The following is a 14,300-nucleotide window of genomic DNA, read 5'->3' as shown; positions in this document are numbered from 1 at the left end:
GCCGGGGAGGCAGCGCTGGATCCCAGCCTCAGGTGTGCGCGGACGGTGTGCGGGTGAGTCTCCCCAAAAGTGGCACCCTTGTGATGTCAAGGACAGATCTGCCTGTGTCTCCGTGGGCTGCTGTCTCACCGGTGGCTTCGTAGTCGCGGAGAGCAGAAGCCGGCAGCTTCAGGGGCTGCCTGGGGGTGGGTGTTACCTGCTGTACGTCTGTGTGCGTCATGGGTGTGTGTGTGTGTGTGTGGGTGTGTGTGTGTCTGTGTGTGTCTGTTTGCGTGCGAGCGCGCGTGCGTGTCTGTGTGCCCACTTCTGTCTCTCTCTTACGTCTCTCTCTTTCTCTCTCTCTCTCCCTCTCCTTCCTCGCTCTTTCCGTCGCCCTCTCTATCTCTGTCCGTCTGTGTGTGCGTGTGCCTTGGGACACATGTGCCCTGAGCGCCGGAGGGTGGGTTTCTTGCAGGTCGGCCTTTCTTCTGGTCAGCCTCTCCCCGCGTCTCTGCCTGGGTCGTGTGGCCGGTTGGCAGTCGGTTTCCCGGCGGTTCCAGTTTGGGGGTCTGTGAAGGCCTGGGCAACGCGGACATCTGCGTCGGAACCGCAGGGGTTTTCGTCCCCACCCCATCCGGAGCAGCCTCTTTGCTAGGCTAGATCCAGACCACCGCTCCCCAACCAAGGACAACGGCCTCCCAGGCGCTCACTGTCCACCCGCAGGAGGGTGCCCGCGGACCTTCAAGAATATGGTTCTCACGCCTCTCGCCCTCTCCCTCATGGAGAAATGTAGCCACAGCTCGACGCAGGGACGGAGAAGGAAGCCGGCAAGGGGATGGGGCAAGCATCTCTGTCACTCAAAGGCTGGCCTTCCTGGCCGAGTCACCCGTTTGACACTCCTCCCCGGATGCCCGTGGTGGTGGCATGGCCCTGTATCCTGCCTGGGCTCTGGCCTCTGCTCTGTCCTCCCTCTTGCTGTGTCTGCCCTGTCTCTGAGAAGCCTGGCGGCTTCTTAGTCTGGCTCAATGTCTTCAACAAAGAAGACTTCCCAGTCCATCAGGGAGAAACCCCGTGGACGTCCGTGTCATGATCGTTTCCCTCTCCACACCTCTTTCTGGATGACTGGGCAGGTGTGGTGTTCCTGGAGCTCTGGGCTTCCATACCTCTGTGGGACAGGGAAGCTCTCTCGGTCTCCATGGCCCAAGTGATGGCTGCGCGCTCGGTCCAGGAAGGGGGGGAGGCAAGCCCACCGTTCCCCACATTGGCCTTCCAGGAAAGGCGGTGTTGCATCCCACCTGCACTTCCTGTCTGATCCTTGAGGGCCAACCGGTTCCTCCGCTCCTGGGGAAAGCGCCTTCTGGCACTGGCACTGAATCTTTTGGCTGCCACGGATGTCAGGGAGCCAACGGGACTGGGTTTTGGCTGGGTGTAGGGGAGGTTGCGTCAGGGGTACCTAGGCGGTGGCGGCGTGGGGGTGGGGTGTACTTGGTCCAAAGCTCTCGGCTCCTCTGGCGGGCCTCCCTGAATGTGGCCTGGACTCGCGCGCAGGCCCTGTCTCGCAGGTTTGCAGGTGCGCTTGGCTTTTCCTCCGCTTTGTGGTGCAGGTCTCCGGTGGCCCCCGGGCGCACGCCTGGACATCACCGTCCGTCTCGTCGTCGCCCCCTACGGCCTCAAAGACACACGCTCACTGCATGTGCTCTTGGGGGACGTCAGTGCCACGTGTGGTCACACGGGCTCCAGCTCGGACTCGCCTCTGTCTGTCTTTGCCCGTGTCGCCGGAAGCCGCGTCGGGATGCCGGAGCCCCCGGGCCTTGGAGATGAAGGCAGGCCCCCGCTCCACCCAGGAAGGAGGGAGGCAGTGGGCTCATGGGTCAGTGCCGTTGCAGACGACAGCACGCCTTGCGACCCTGGGGATCTCTCCGTGCCCCGGCGAGACCCTTTCCGCCTCACTGCATTGTAACCCCATTCCCGATCACCCGGTGCGATCCATCGTCGGATCCCAAGAGGAGTCCGCGCAGCCCAGCCAGCACCCCGAAGCTCCTCCTTCACCGGGAACCGATGCAGAAGACCGATCAAGGAGGTCCTGACGACAGGACTCCTATGGGTCCGACCCTGGGTCTCCCGCAGGCCCCTCTGGTAGTCCTCTTCCCACCCGCCGTCCCGGGCTGCGCCGCAGCCGCCGCCGCAACCTCCAGCACTGCCGCCCCAGTCCCCGCAGCCGCGGCGTCGCTGCCATTTTTTAAAGGGTCCGCAGCCTGACTCTGCCGAGTAAGGCGGGGGTGGGGCGGGTGAGTTGGCCTCACCAGTGCGCATGCGCGAGGCCCGAGCCGCCGCTTTGGTCACAGTGATCGCCACCGTTGCCCGGGGTTGGGTCCCTGAGACTTGTCTAAGCAGGAGCCCTGTGTGATCGTACGTCAGAGTCGGGGCTGAGACCTGTCCTGGCCAGGGCAGTTACCAGGAAGGTCTCCGGAGGCCAGGATTCGCCGAGGTTTCACCAGCAGGAAGAAACGTCAGGAGGAACAAACCTCAGACAGATCGCCGGGGAGGCAGCGCGGGATCCCAGCCTCAGGCGTGCGCGGACGGTGTGCGGGTGAGTCTCCCCAAACGTGGCGCCCTTGTGATGTCAAGGACAGGTCTGCCTGTGTCTCCGTGGGCTGCTGTCTCACCAGTGGCTTGGTAGTCTCGGAGAGCAGAATCCGGCAGGTTCTGGGCTGCCTGGGTGTGGGCCTCAGTAAGCTTACAATCATGGTAGAAGGTGAAGGGGGAGCCAGCACTTCTCATGGCTGGAAGCAGGAAGAAGAGTGAGAGGTGGGTAGGTGCTATGCACTTTTAACAACCAGAGTCACAATAATTCACTCACTATCTCAAGAACAGCACCAAGGAGATGGTGCTGAAGCATTTAAGAGAAACCGCTCGATGATCCAATTGCCTCCCAACACGCCCCTCCTCCAACAGTGGAACTTATAGTTTGACATGGGATTTGGGTCGGGACACAGATCCAAATGATATCAGTGTGTTAAAAGGAAAAGGAGATAGCAGTGGGAAATGGATATTTAACTTCAATTTGTGAGTTTTTATTTTAGAGTTCTAAAATTATGTCTTATACCACCTATACAAGTGCTGGAATATTTTCTGTATTAAGTGGTAGATATTAGTATCCGAATATCATACTCACCTTCTTTGACCTTTCAGTTTAAGAGGGCATTTTTAGAAAGTAAACAAACACATTGATTTTTTTTTAAAGGAGAAATTTTTCAGTAAACGATATAAGTATGTTAACACGAGAGATATAGAAAAATTACAGATGGAGAAACAATCCTACATAGAAACCTAAGGAAGCAATTAACTGAGACACAGAGATTGAGAAGAGTAAAATGGAAAATGGGTGAAATCTGGGAAAGAGTGCTTCCAGTAGAAGAAACAGAATATTGAAGGAACAGAGATTGATGTCAAGAGTTCAGGGAAACAAACTAGAATAAGAATGTTTAGACAAAAGGCTGATGGTAGAAGGAAATTGAGACTGAAAGTTATAGAGAGCACAGGCTTACTCGAAGATTAGTAGACAAAAGAACATCTGTAAGTTCAATCATGAAGGAGTGCCAGAATTAAAGAGAAAATAAGGAAATAATAAAGGGAATCTTTCAATGTGAGGAACCAATTGGGCTATGAACTCAGCCTGCTAGCCTGCCATTCCAATGACAGTAGGAAATAAATGTTCTGTAAGTTATTTTTAAATTAGAGGACAAAGTAATTGTTTGTTCTATAGGTAGAGAAACATTTTTGTAAATGATAATACAGCTGTTCTACCAATTTCTCTTAATTTTCAAACTTTTTGAAGCTGTACACTATATTTTCACGATTTGTTCATTCTGATTTCCAACTCATATTTGTTCATCATTTTCTCTTTACTTTTTAAAAAGTTGAAAGACATTCATATCACAAAATTTTCACTGGATAATTTTTCTTGTTGCAACTGTAGATTTATGTGGATATATACAAATCTCTCTAGTGACACATCTAGAGATTAATGTTATGTTCTATTCCATAGGGAGCAAATATACCACATGAAACATTGCAACTATGAATCTAACTAGAATGTACGGGCAACATATATTGAAAAATAAATTAAAATTGTAAGTTCTATGAGAAAACACGAACATTTGAGTAAAAAAATGAGAAAGATGTAGTGGTGCCTTCTTCCTACGTTAGAAAAAAGGATCCATAATGAACAACTTTTTTTCCATGTGTTTCCTACAATTGAGTAAAATAATGGGACTAGGCAAGTTTACTGGTTTGCATTTTTTCATCTGGGTCTGGTTTTTCATTTCAATTGTCAGCCGTTGTATTAACTACTTTCACCATTCAAAGGAATGAATGATCTGCCATAGTATTTTCTGCAGTTCCATCTCTTGTTTTCAGTATCATTCCAATTCTGCATCTATCTAATTTTGATCTCTGTTCTATTTATTTTCCTGATTCATAACATTTTGCTTTGTGCTGAGCTCCTAATTGTCTCTCTGTCATTCTCAACATTTTAGCCCTATGGTCTAAAAGATGCCCCAAAGAATGTAGCATATTCTAGTATATCAGTGGGACAACATAAACAATATGCTTAATTGTTAATCTATTTAAAGATGAAAGTGTTTTTCATTTTTTAAATCAATTTAATGCTGACTAGATCCTATAACTACATTCTGCTTTTTATAACTAAAGAGCTCCAGAAAAATAAATGTAATAGCTTTGCTGGAAAAGATTTAACTTTACAATGCCTTCCTAATGACCTTACTTTTTTTTTTTTGAAAAGTATTTTCTGGTATACAATAATAATATTCTGAAATATCTCTGTGATATTTGATTGCTGGATTTAACCTACATACCTCTGAACCTTGGTTTTTCAGACATACAAACTGCTTAACAAGTTCCAATGCAATAATCAATACACCATTGCATAACTTAGAGTAAGAAAAGTTGGTAGATATTTCAGCAATGCCCTAAAATATGCTTCTATTTAACACTTTGAGACAACCAATACACTGTTTATAGTGTTGAGACAAAACAAACCTAAGATCACAGAAAAATATTTATTTTAATAAAATGGTATTTAAGTAGATAGTTTTTTTGTTGTGGTTTTTTTTTTTTTTTTTTTTTTGAGATGGAGTCTCCCTCTGTCACCCAGGTTGGAGTTCAGTGGCCCAGTCTTGGCTCACCGTAACCTTCCCTTCCCGAGTTCAAGCAGTTCTCCCTGCCTCAGCTTCCTGAGTAGCTGAAATTACAGGCATGCACCACCACGCCTGTTTAATTTTTGTGTTTTTAGTAAAGATGGGATGTCATTATGTTGGCCAGGCTGGTCTTGAACTCCTGACCTCAGGTGATCTGCCCACCTTGGCCTCCCAAAGTGTAAGTAGATAGTTTAAATGATTATGGGTTTCATAGGTTTTATTAATTTGTTTTAGTTAACATACAAGAGCACTACAAAACCACATTATTTTATTTTAATTTTTGTCAATAAACTTTATTATATTAAAGGCCATATTGCCCACTGAATATGATTTTGATATGCACAACTTCTATAATTTACAACTTACTGTATATGGTCTAATATAAATTACATTTAGCTATCTTGAATAAAAGATATTAATCCCCAAAAACTTAATATATAAAATAATTTCTACAATCAATTAAGCCACACAGCTCTTTTTCTCATGGGGCCTGTTGTGCAAGGGCTGCAAACAGCAGCATCCTAGGTAGTGTACAGCAGCCTGTTCCTTGTGTACAACAGCCATTGGACATTTATGTCTTGGATCTAGTGCTTTCCCTAGTCTAGGTTTAAGACCGGATGTAGTATGCCTTTGGAAAGCCTCAGGACCCAGAGGTCAGGGTTCACATTGGCCGTGTTCATCCATACCAAGCTGCAAAACCTGCAGCATGTGACTGAGGCCTTATTTAGGGCCAAGTTCAAGTTCAGTGAATGCCCAAAAAGCCACATCTCAAAGAAGTGCGATTTTACTAAGTTTAATGCATATACATTTTAAGACTTGGTGGCTGAGAAACAACTCATCCTGGATGGCTGTGGGGCTAGATATAGCCCTGGAATCATGGGCCCCTGGACAAGCAGCTAGCCCTGCATTAGAAAAGAGTTGCCCCCTCTTTACTCAGCCCACCAGTGAATTCTATTTCCTGTACATCTAATAAATCAATCCTATCTATCTATCTATCTAAATAATTCAACAATATGCAGTAGATTAAAAAACACAACTTTATCTTGATGTCTAACTACTGTGGAAATATTTTGTCAGTTATTAACATTCCCCTTTCAGGTTAATATCAAGTCAACAAAAATTTGGAGTTCTCTTGACCCTTTCCCCAATGTGTAAATTAGTAATATAATGTCAATATTCAGACAGGCAAATAAACTAAGCTCCCTTTGATGAAAATGACATGCAGTAATGCTTCCCTACTGAGAATCATCTTAGTTTGTGAAATCATAATCTGGAATGGCTATATCTGCAAAATATATTAAAAGAAAGAAAATATCAAAAACATAATCTACAATACTTTTACGTATATCTGATCATTTTATATTTCTTTTTTATTATACTACTTGAAATACATACATAAAGGATAAAGAGTTTCAACAAATCTCAAAAAGGAAACCTAATTATGTATAATATTCTGACCAATTTTGCTTGCTCACCAAATTGAAAAGAAAAAATGCAGCACTCTGTAAAAAAAAAAATGATTTCAAAATATAATTATTGTCTCCCTTTGAAAATATAAATGTTTAAATAATGGTGAAATAGAGAACATAAACATTCACAAATATTACATATCCATTCAACATTTTCAGGTATTATTTTGTTTTGTTCAAACCTCCCCTTCTGTCATTTTTCTCTCCTTTCTTTATCTTTAGCATAACTGAGCTGCTTTCCAAACATCTATAGTTATACCGGACATAGCATTTTCCAACATCAAACATGGTTTTTCTTAAACACCAGCTCCAAATATTAATTCCCAGGGAAAATGACATTTTCCATGTATGAGAAATATTGGAACCAATATAACAAAACTGATTAACATTTATAACATTTGAAAATAATTTCACAAAAGTTTTATTTAAAAAAATTATATTGTAAATTTACATAAGAAATTCTCTATCCATTATATGACTTGTATAACATCCACAGTATACTAAGAAAATGTTTTTAAAATATAGGATAAGGTGTCTAAATAATAAATTTTTAAGACCACTTAGTGCCACTATTAAAAATCTGAGAATAAGGCATGAATATTTTTTGATCTATAGAGATTATATATCAGCATGCCAGCATTGGCTTTTATTACAGAATAAGCATTTTAATCTTCATTAACTCTCATCAATTCACTATAGAAAGCAGCTTAAAAAAAAAAAAAGACCATCACTTGTAGAAAACAGTTAATATTTCGATGGTTTACCTGGTAGTTTACCAGGCATAAATTTATAAAATACATTTATGGATTGAAATAAACTGTTTTACTAAACAATATTACAGAATTCTGAGTAGATGCTGATTAAGCAGCAAATCAACAAAACTGTTTATTTACCAGTTTGGTGGCTACTATGCTAATTAGATCATCTGTTTAAAATGTGTCCATATGGACAATTTTTCTGTAAATGTTTTCTTTATGTCCACATTGTGTGGTAGTATTTTCATAGAACCAAGTAGAAATTAACTTAAAAATTAGTTATTTAAAGATGACAATAGAAGGTTTTGAACTTTGAGTCCCAAAAGGCAAGCAAATATTTCTGAAATAAAATATATTATATATTTAATTTCTAATTTAATTTACATATAAAATATTTTAAAAATTCATATGAATTTGAGATATTTTCACATTAATTGGACTGTTTTTGTACCTCATTTTGCTTGGTCACACTAAAGTGAGGTTCATCATCTTGTGGAACCAAAGGAAAACTAGTGTGATTATAAGGAAATTATTACAGTTAGACAACTGTGCATTAATTTCATCATTAAGGACCAAACGTTTACAGATATAAATACTTTTCTGAATACATTACTTGCAACATATGCACAATTATGTAACAATTATGGTGAACTAAGTCTCCTAGAAATTTCCAAAATAATTTTTTTGCCTTTTTTTAACCTCTAAATCCATATAAATCAAGGGAAAATATTCTTGCACATATGTGTATTTAAACATGAACCTAGCCAAAAGTAAGAGGAATTTAAAAAAGTATAACATATCAAAATGTGGAAATTTCTGTGTTTAGGGAAAAATCTATCCCATTAAGAGCTTGCATTAGAAAAGAAAAATTACCTTGAAATTATGATGAAAGCTTCCAACTTGTTATTGTAAAAATGAGAACAAATTAATTCTGAAGCAATCAGAAGGAAGAAAATAATAAAGGTTAATGAAGAAATAAACAACATTAAATGGAGAAAAATTATATAGCTAAGTAAATTAAACTAAACTTAGATCTTTGAAGGGATCAATAAAATTGTTAAATCTCTGGCCAGACTAAGGAGAAAATAATAGGAAATAAATAATTTACAAATTTTAAGAATGATAGAAGTGGCTGGGGGTGGTGGCTCATGCCTGTAATCCCAGCACTTTGGGAGGACAAGGCAGGCGGATCGTTTGAGGTCAGGAGTTCCAGACCAGCCTGGCCAACATAGTGAAACCCTGTCTCTACTAAAAATACAAAAATTAGCCGAGCGTGATGGCGCATGCCTGTATTCCCAGCTACTCGAGAGGCTGAGGTACAAGAATTGCTTGAAGCTGGGAGGTGGAATTTGCAGTGAGTGGAGATCGGGCCACTGCACTCAAGCCCGGGCGACAGAATGGGACTCTGTCTCAAAACAAATAAACAACAAAAAAAAGAATGATAGAAGTAACATTTCCATTGTCCTACAACAGTTTAAGGATAACTAAATGAATACCATGATGAAATTTATAAATGTAAATTAGTTAATTTAGATTAAATGTACAAATCCCTCAAAAGAGACTAACTACTAAGGCAAACTCAAAAAGAAGGCAATAACATGAACATCCCTATATATATGTTTTAAATTTATTAATACCCACCTAGATAAACTAACTGACAAATTTTACTAATATTTAAGGAGATATAATTTATACTTTACACAAAACTTTAAGAAATAAAAAAGAGGAAACACTTTTCAACATGTTTTATGAGTCTACCATTATCCCCATACCAAAACCATAAAAAAGACATTACAAGAAAATGTCCTGTAGACAAATATGTATTTAGATGATGAATTTAGATTTCAAAAACTTCAGCAAACTATTATCCAATTAAATCCTCTCATGTCTGTGTGTGTATGTCTGTGCATGCATGTGTGTTTGTAAAATATATCATTACTAATTGGCGTTTATCTTGGGAGTTCAAGATGGTTTCCATATTCAATCAACCCATCAATGTGGACTATGGTCACTTGAAAAGACCAGCAAATCCTCTACACAAAAGGCCACTATAAATTCATTAAAACAGCCTTCCATCACTCTCGAAATTGACCAAAGCATTCAACTACCTGAGAAATATTTATGTTTGGAAAGCTATTGAAATGCAGTTAAAAATATCAGGAAACCTGTTTTTACCTTTTGTCCTGATCTTGCTAAATCCTTCTTAATTTTGTGAGACACTGCTTCTCCTTCCACTGTTCTTTTACTTTCTCCTTCCCCTTTGTTTTTGCCTCCCCCTTCCTCTCCCTTTTCTACATTCCTTCTCTCTCCTAAATGCTGTATAAATTTCTACATATATAATCATATTATTTACAAATAGGAACAGTTTTACTTATTTCTTTCCAATCTGAATTTATTTTATTCTCCCTTTTTTTCCTTACACACTGGATAGAACTCTAAGTATTATGTTGAAAAAGAGTGATAAAAGCAAACATCTTTGCTTTATTCCTGAGCATACATGTGGAAAACATTCAGTGTTTCACAGCTAAATATGATGGATTTTTTGTATGCTCTTTATCAAGATGAAGGAATTTTCTGCTATTTCTGGTTTGCCGAATTTTTATCACAAGTAACTGTTGAATATTGTCTTTTCCCCCTGCATTTATTGAAATGATCATGCGTTTTCCTATTTTAGAATATTAATATGATGAACTATATTATTAGATTTTTTTAAATATTGAAACTGTCTTGCATTTCTGGAATAAACATGGCTTGATCATGTGTGTCACTTTTTTACATAGTGTCGTATTCAAGTTGTTGAGGATTTTGCATCTAGGGTATATTTGTAGATTTGCATCTAGGTTATGTTGGTCTGAAGTTTTGTGGTTTTTTTTCCTTTTCTTTTTTTTATCATCTTTGTCTTATTCTGTTTAAGTGTCATGCTTGCTTCATAAAATGAATTGAGAAGCATTTCTTCCTCTTCTGTTTCTTGAAAATTGTAGAGAACTCTTGTTTTTTGTTGTTGTTTGTTTGTTGTTTTGTTTTTTCTTATTTTTATCCTCATACTGAGAACCAAACAGTCTGGAGTGTAAAACATGGTTCCTCATTGCAGTTAAATCTAGTACACAATGACAACAACCATCTTGGGTTAAGCATTGGCCTACAAACAGAAAAAAACCTTCAGGGAGATAGATGCTGATCTAGGCATTGTGAGAAAAGCTGAATTCATTTTTAATCATGAATGGCTTTTAAGGAAAGAAGATTTATTAACTAAAATAAATAGATTAGAGGGAATTCTCATCTATGAGAGAGGAAGGGATGGGATTCAACCTGGAAAAAATGATGAAGTTTCAGTGAACTGGGTAAGGTAGACTCAACAATTAATGATGGATAATGCTAGGACCCGGCACCGGTAATGAGCTTGTATTATGACTCAATAGCATCACTTTATCACTTTAACGCAGATGGAGGCCTAAATAACCATAGGGCAATGGTTCTTCTTAGATGCAGAAGGACACATTTATATAATCTTAGGGACCCCATCTCTGAGGTCACTCATAATTTATATTAATTCATTGTTATTGCCATTGCCCCAAGAATAGACTAGGATAAGACATCCTGTAGTACAGGTAGCAGAGATATAACTATTCTTATTCTTGTGTCTTGTCTATAGGAAGGGAGTGTATCCTGGTGTATGACAGCATATAGTAGAGACCATTGTCAATTAGGGCCTGTGAACTGAGACAGGGTGACTGGCTAAGTCCACAACCCATTAGAAACCCAGAAATAATCAAATCATGGTGAGTAGTAATAACACTTATTTATAATACTATACGGTATAAAGACAAGAACCAATTATGTTGAGTAGCTGTAACAAATAGCTCTATCGTTCTTAATAACTTTTTCTGTAATAAAACTGAATTGTAACATGACCATACTGCAATACGACATTACACTGGTATTGTTGGTAAGATTCAACTATCTTATGCAGAGAAGTTATATAATGCTTATATTGATAATCAAACGTATTAAGATATTGAGTTAAAGCCTCTTCAGAATGTAATCTGGGTGAATAATAAATGGCCTGAGAAAACAGAATTTAGCTAACCATTATCTAATTTCAATGTTAAATAGTTCTGCACAGATTTATCAAAAGGTAAAAATAAAAGCAGATTGAGAGGAGGAATGAGTAATTTGGTTTGTACAAAATATTAAAGTGTATGTAATGGCCTTGTAGGATGCATTAGTAATTTTTAAAAATCAATCTTTAGCCTACACTGTGTCCATAAAATGCTATGCATATTCATGTTAATATTACTGTTGTTACTGTCATATAAATGCTGTATTCAATGTAGATGCTCAGAAAAATATGCTTGTTTTGCTACAGGAGAGATTAGACCAGGGACAATAAATATGGATTAGGGAAGAATGTGTTAACTCAGCAGGCCAGGGTTTCTTCAACCTGCACATTCAAAGGTAAGGTTTGTTTTTAGGACTAGCTAGCCTCTGAGTTCTGGAAACAGTCTTACCGTGAAGAGTGTTTTTGTATATCTGAGGCCTTGGGTTTATGGTGAATGACTGACTTTATGTGCCTGAGGCCCTGAGTCATGCTGTATTTATTTGAACCATGTGGTATCAATTTAACCAGATACTTTTATTCTAAGATATGATTTATGCTGAATGCCTGCTTTTGTTCTAGAGGGATCATGGAAAGGAAGCTGAATTTGCTGAGTTTTGCCACGTGGGCATTGCATGCCTATGTGATTAACCACCAATAAAAACCTGGGACATCAAAAAATAAATAAGCTGCTTTAATTGCCAAGAATTCACATGTGGTTGTATGCAGCTTTACTGGGAGATTGAAGTGTATCTGCATGTGATTCTACTGTGATGGACACTTGTAAATTTGTGCCTGGAGTCTCCTGGAATTTGCCCTGAGAATCTTTTTCCTTTGTTGATATGAATCTGCATCCTTTTGTTTTAATAAACGATAAACATGAGTATAATTGCTTCTCTGAGTTCTGAGAGTTTTTTAAATAAATAATCAAAGCTGAAGAGCAATGGAGACCCCCACCAAAACATCTTTACACATTTCAATTTTGTATTGAAGTAAATTTTATTTTCTTTTTTATACCTCCCGTATATATTCTATTTTTCTCATTATTATTTATTTATCCCAAATCTTTTATCTGTGATCATTTTCCTTTGTTTGAAATTTGTCTTTTGAGATTTCTTTAGAAGGTGCTTTTGGATGATAAATTTTCTGTTATTCTTTGTCTAAAATGTCATTATTTTGACTCATTTATAAAAGGAGATTTTGTGTTTTATAAACCTCTAATGTATAGAAGTGTGTCTAAACTCATTGAGGATATTTTCCAAATTTTTTCCTACTTTTTATTGCTGTTGATAAGAAATCAGTGTTGGTATTTTGACATTTAAGTTATGTGTCATTTTGTTGTGGTAGTTCTGAAGATCTTCCCTCTGTTTTATATTCTCCTTCACCTTTCATAAATGTACTTTATATTTATTTGGTAATAAATTTTGAACATATACTATGCTATAAAGATAATCTAGGCCCTTTGGTTACATCTCGTAAATAAAATCAACAAAATCTGTTTTGAGATTATATTGTAATATATGATACCCAAAGTAAATAGGATATGTACCATATGTTTGAAGGTGGTAAATACGATGAGAAAAATAGATCAGGTCAGGAAGAATGAAGATGATTGAAGGTGGTACAGGTTATGATAAAAACTTAGGTGTGCCGAGGAATGAATTCATCTTATGTATCTTGAGTGTAATGTCTTATTTCTCCTGAATCTGAGAATTTGATGTCTTTCATTAGGTATGTCAGTGAGTTTCACTAATGAATATCTTAGATTCCAGTTTAATATATGATAGTCATTTTCATTCTGTCTTTCATATCACTTAATGCTTTCTCTTTATTGTTCATTTTTATACATCTCTTAATAGTCACAGTGAATTTAACTATGTTTTACATTATGTGGTTATTCTCACTTTAGCTATCTCTAATATATTATGAATGTGTCAGTTGTGTGTTTACTATTGTTTGAATTAAACTTTTAAATCATTTATTTTAATTCTTACTTAATTCAAACTTGTTTGTTATACATTCTTATAATTCCAGTATCTGGAGTCTTTCTTCATGTGATTCTTTTATCTCCCTGTTTTCCTCCTATATTGTTTTCATGCATCATCTTTCTCTGTGTGTTTTGTTTTGTTTTACTGTCAATTCCTAACTAATGGAAGTATATTTATGCAAATAATTTTAGGATAGAATTGAAATAGGGTTCCCAAAAGGATTATATAAATTTGTTTGTACCAAGGACCCAGGGTTATAAACAGAATGAGATCACTTTAAATTTCTGTCTTGAGGATTTTCAAGTTACACAGGTCATATTAGTGAGAACCCCAGAAAAGGGCATTCTTTTTTTTTTTTTATATTTCACTTTACGTCCTGGAATACATGTGCAGAACATACAGATTTGTTACATAGGTATACATGTGCCATGGTTGTTTGCTGCACCTATCAACCCGTCATCTAGGTTTTAAGCCCCACATCCAGGTATTTGTCTTAATGCTCTCCCTCCCCTTGCCCTCCACCCCCAACAGGCCCTGGTGTGTAATGTTCCTCTCCCTGTGTCCATGTGCAGAACCTGCAGTTTTGTTACATAGATATACATGTGCCATGGCGGTTTGCTTCACCCTTCAACTCGTCACCTACATTAGGTATTTCTCCTAATGTTATCCTTCCCCTAGGCCCCCACCCCCTACAGCCCCTCCCTGATGATCCCCTCCCTGTGACCATGTGTTCTCATTGTTCAACTCCCACTTATGAAAACATGTGGTGTTTGGTTTTCTGTTCCTGTGTTAGT

General features: G+C 38.8%; 1 long non-coding RNA gene and 1 pseudogene across 1 annotated transcript; both read left to right on the top strand.

Moving 5' to 3' along the window:
* Positions 1-913: 913 nt before the first annotated feature.
* LOC129533006 (uncharacterized) lies at positions 914-12,407 on the top strand. Its single transcript, XR_008679000.2, has 4 exons — positions 914-2,569; positions 11,075-11,201; positions 11,789-11,877; positions 12,101-12,407. It is a non-coding gene; the product is annotated as an uncharacterized lncRNA (long non-coding RNA).
* Positions 5,648-5,757, top strand: LOC129533341 (uncharacterized; annotated as a pseudogene).
* Positions 12,408-14,300: the final 1,893 nt, after the last annotated feature.

This window comes from Gorilla gorilla, chromosome 3 (assembly GCF_029281585.2).
Source record: "Gorilla gorilla gorilla isolate KB3781 chromosome 3, NHGRI_mGorGor1-v2.1_pri, whole genome shotgun sequence".
NCBI lineage: Eukaryota > Metazoa > Chordata > Mammalia > Primates > Hominidae > Gorilla > Gorilla gorilla.
The sequence above is the reverse complement of the archived record's forward strand: the minus strand, read 5'-3'. Positions and strand labels throughout refer to the sequence as shown.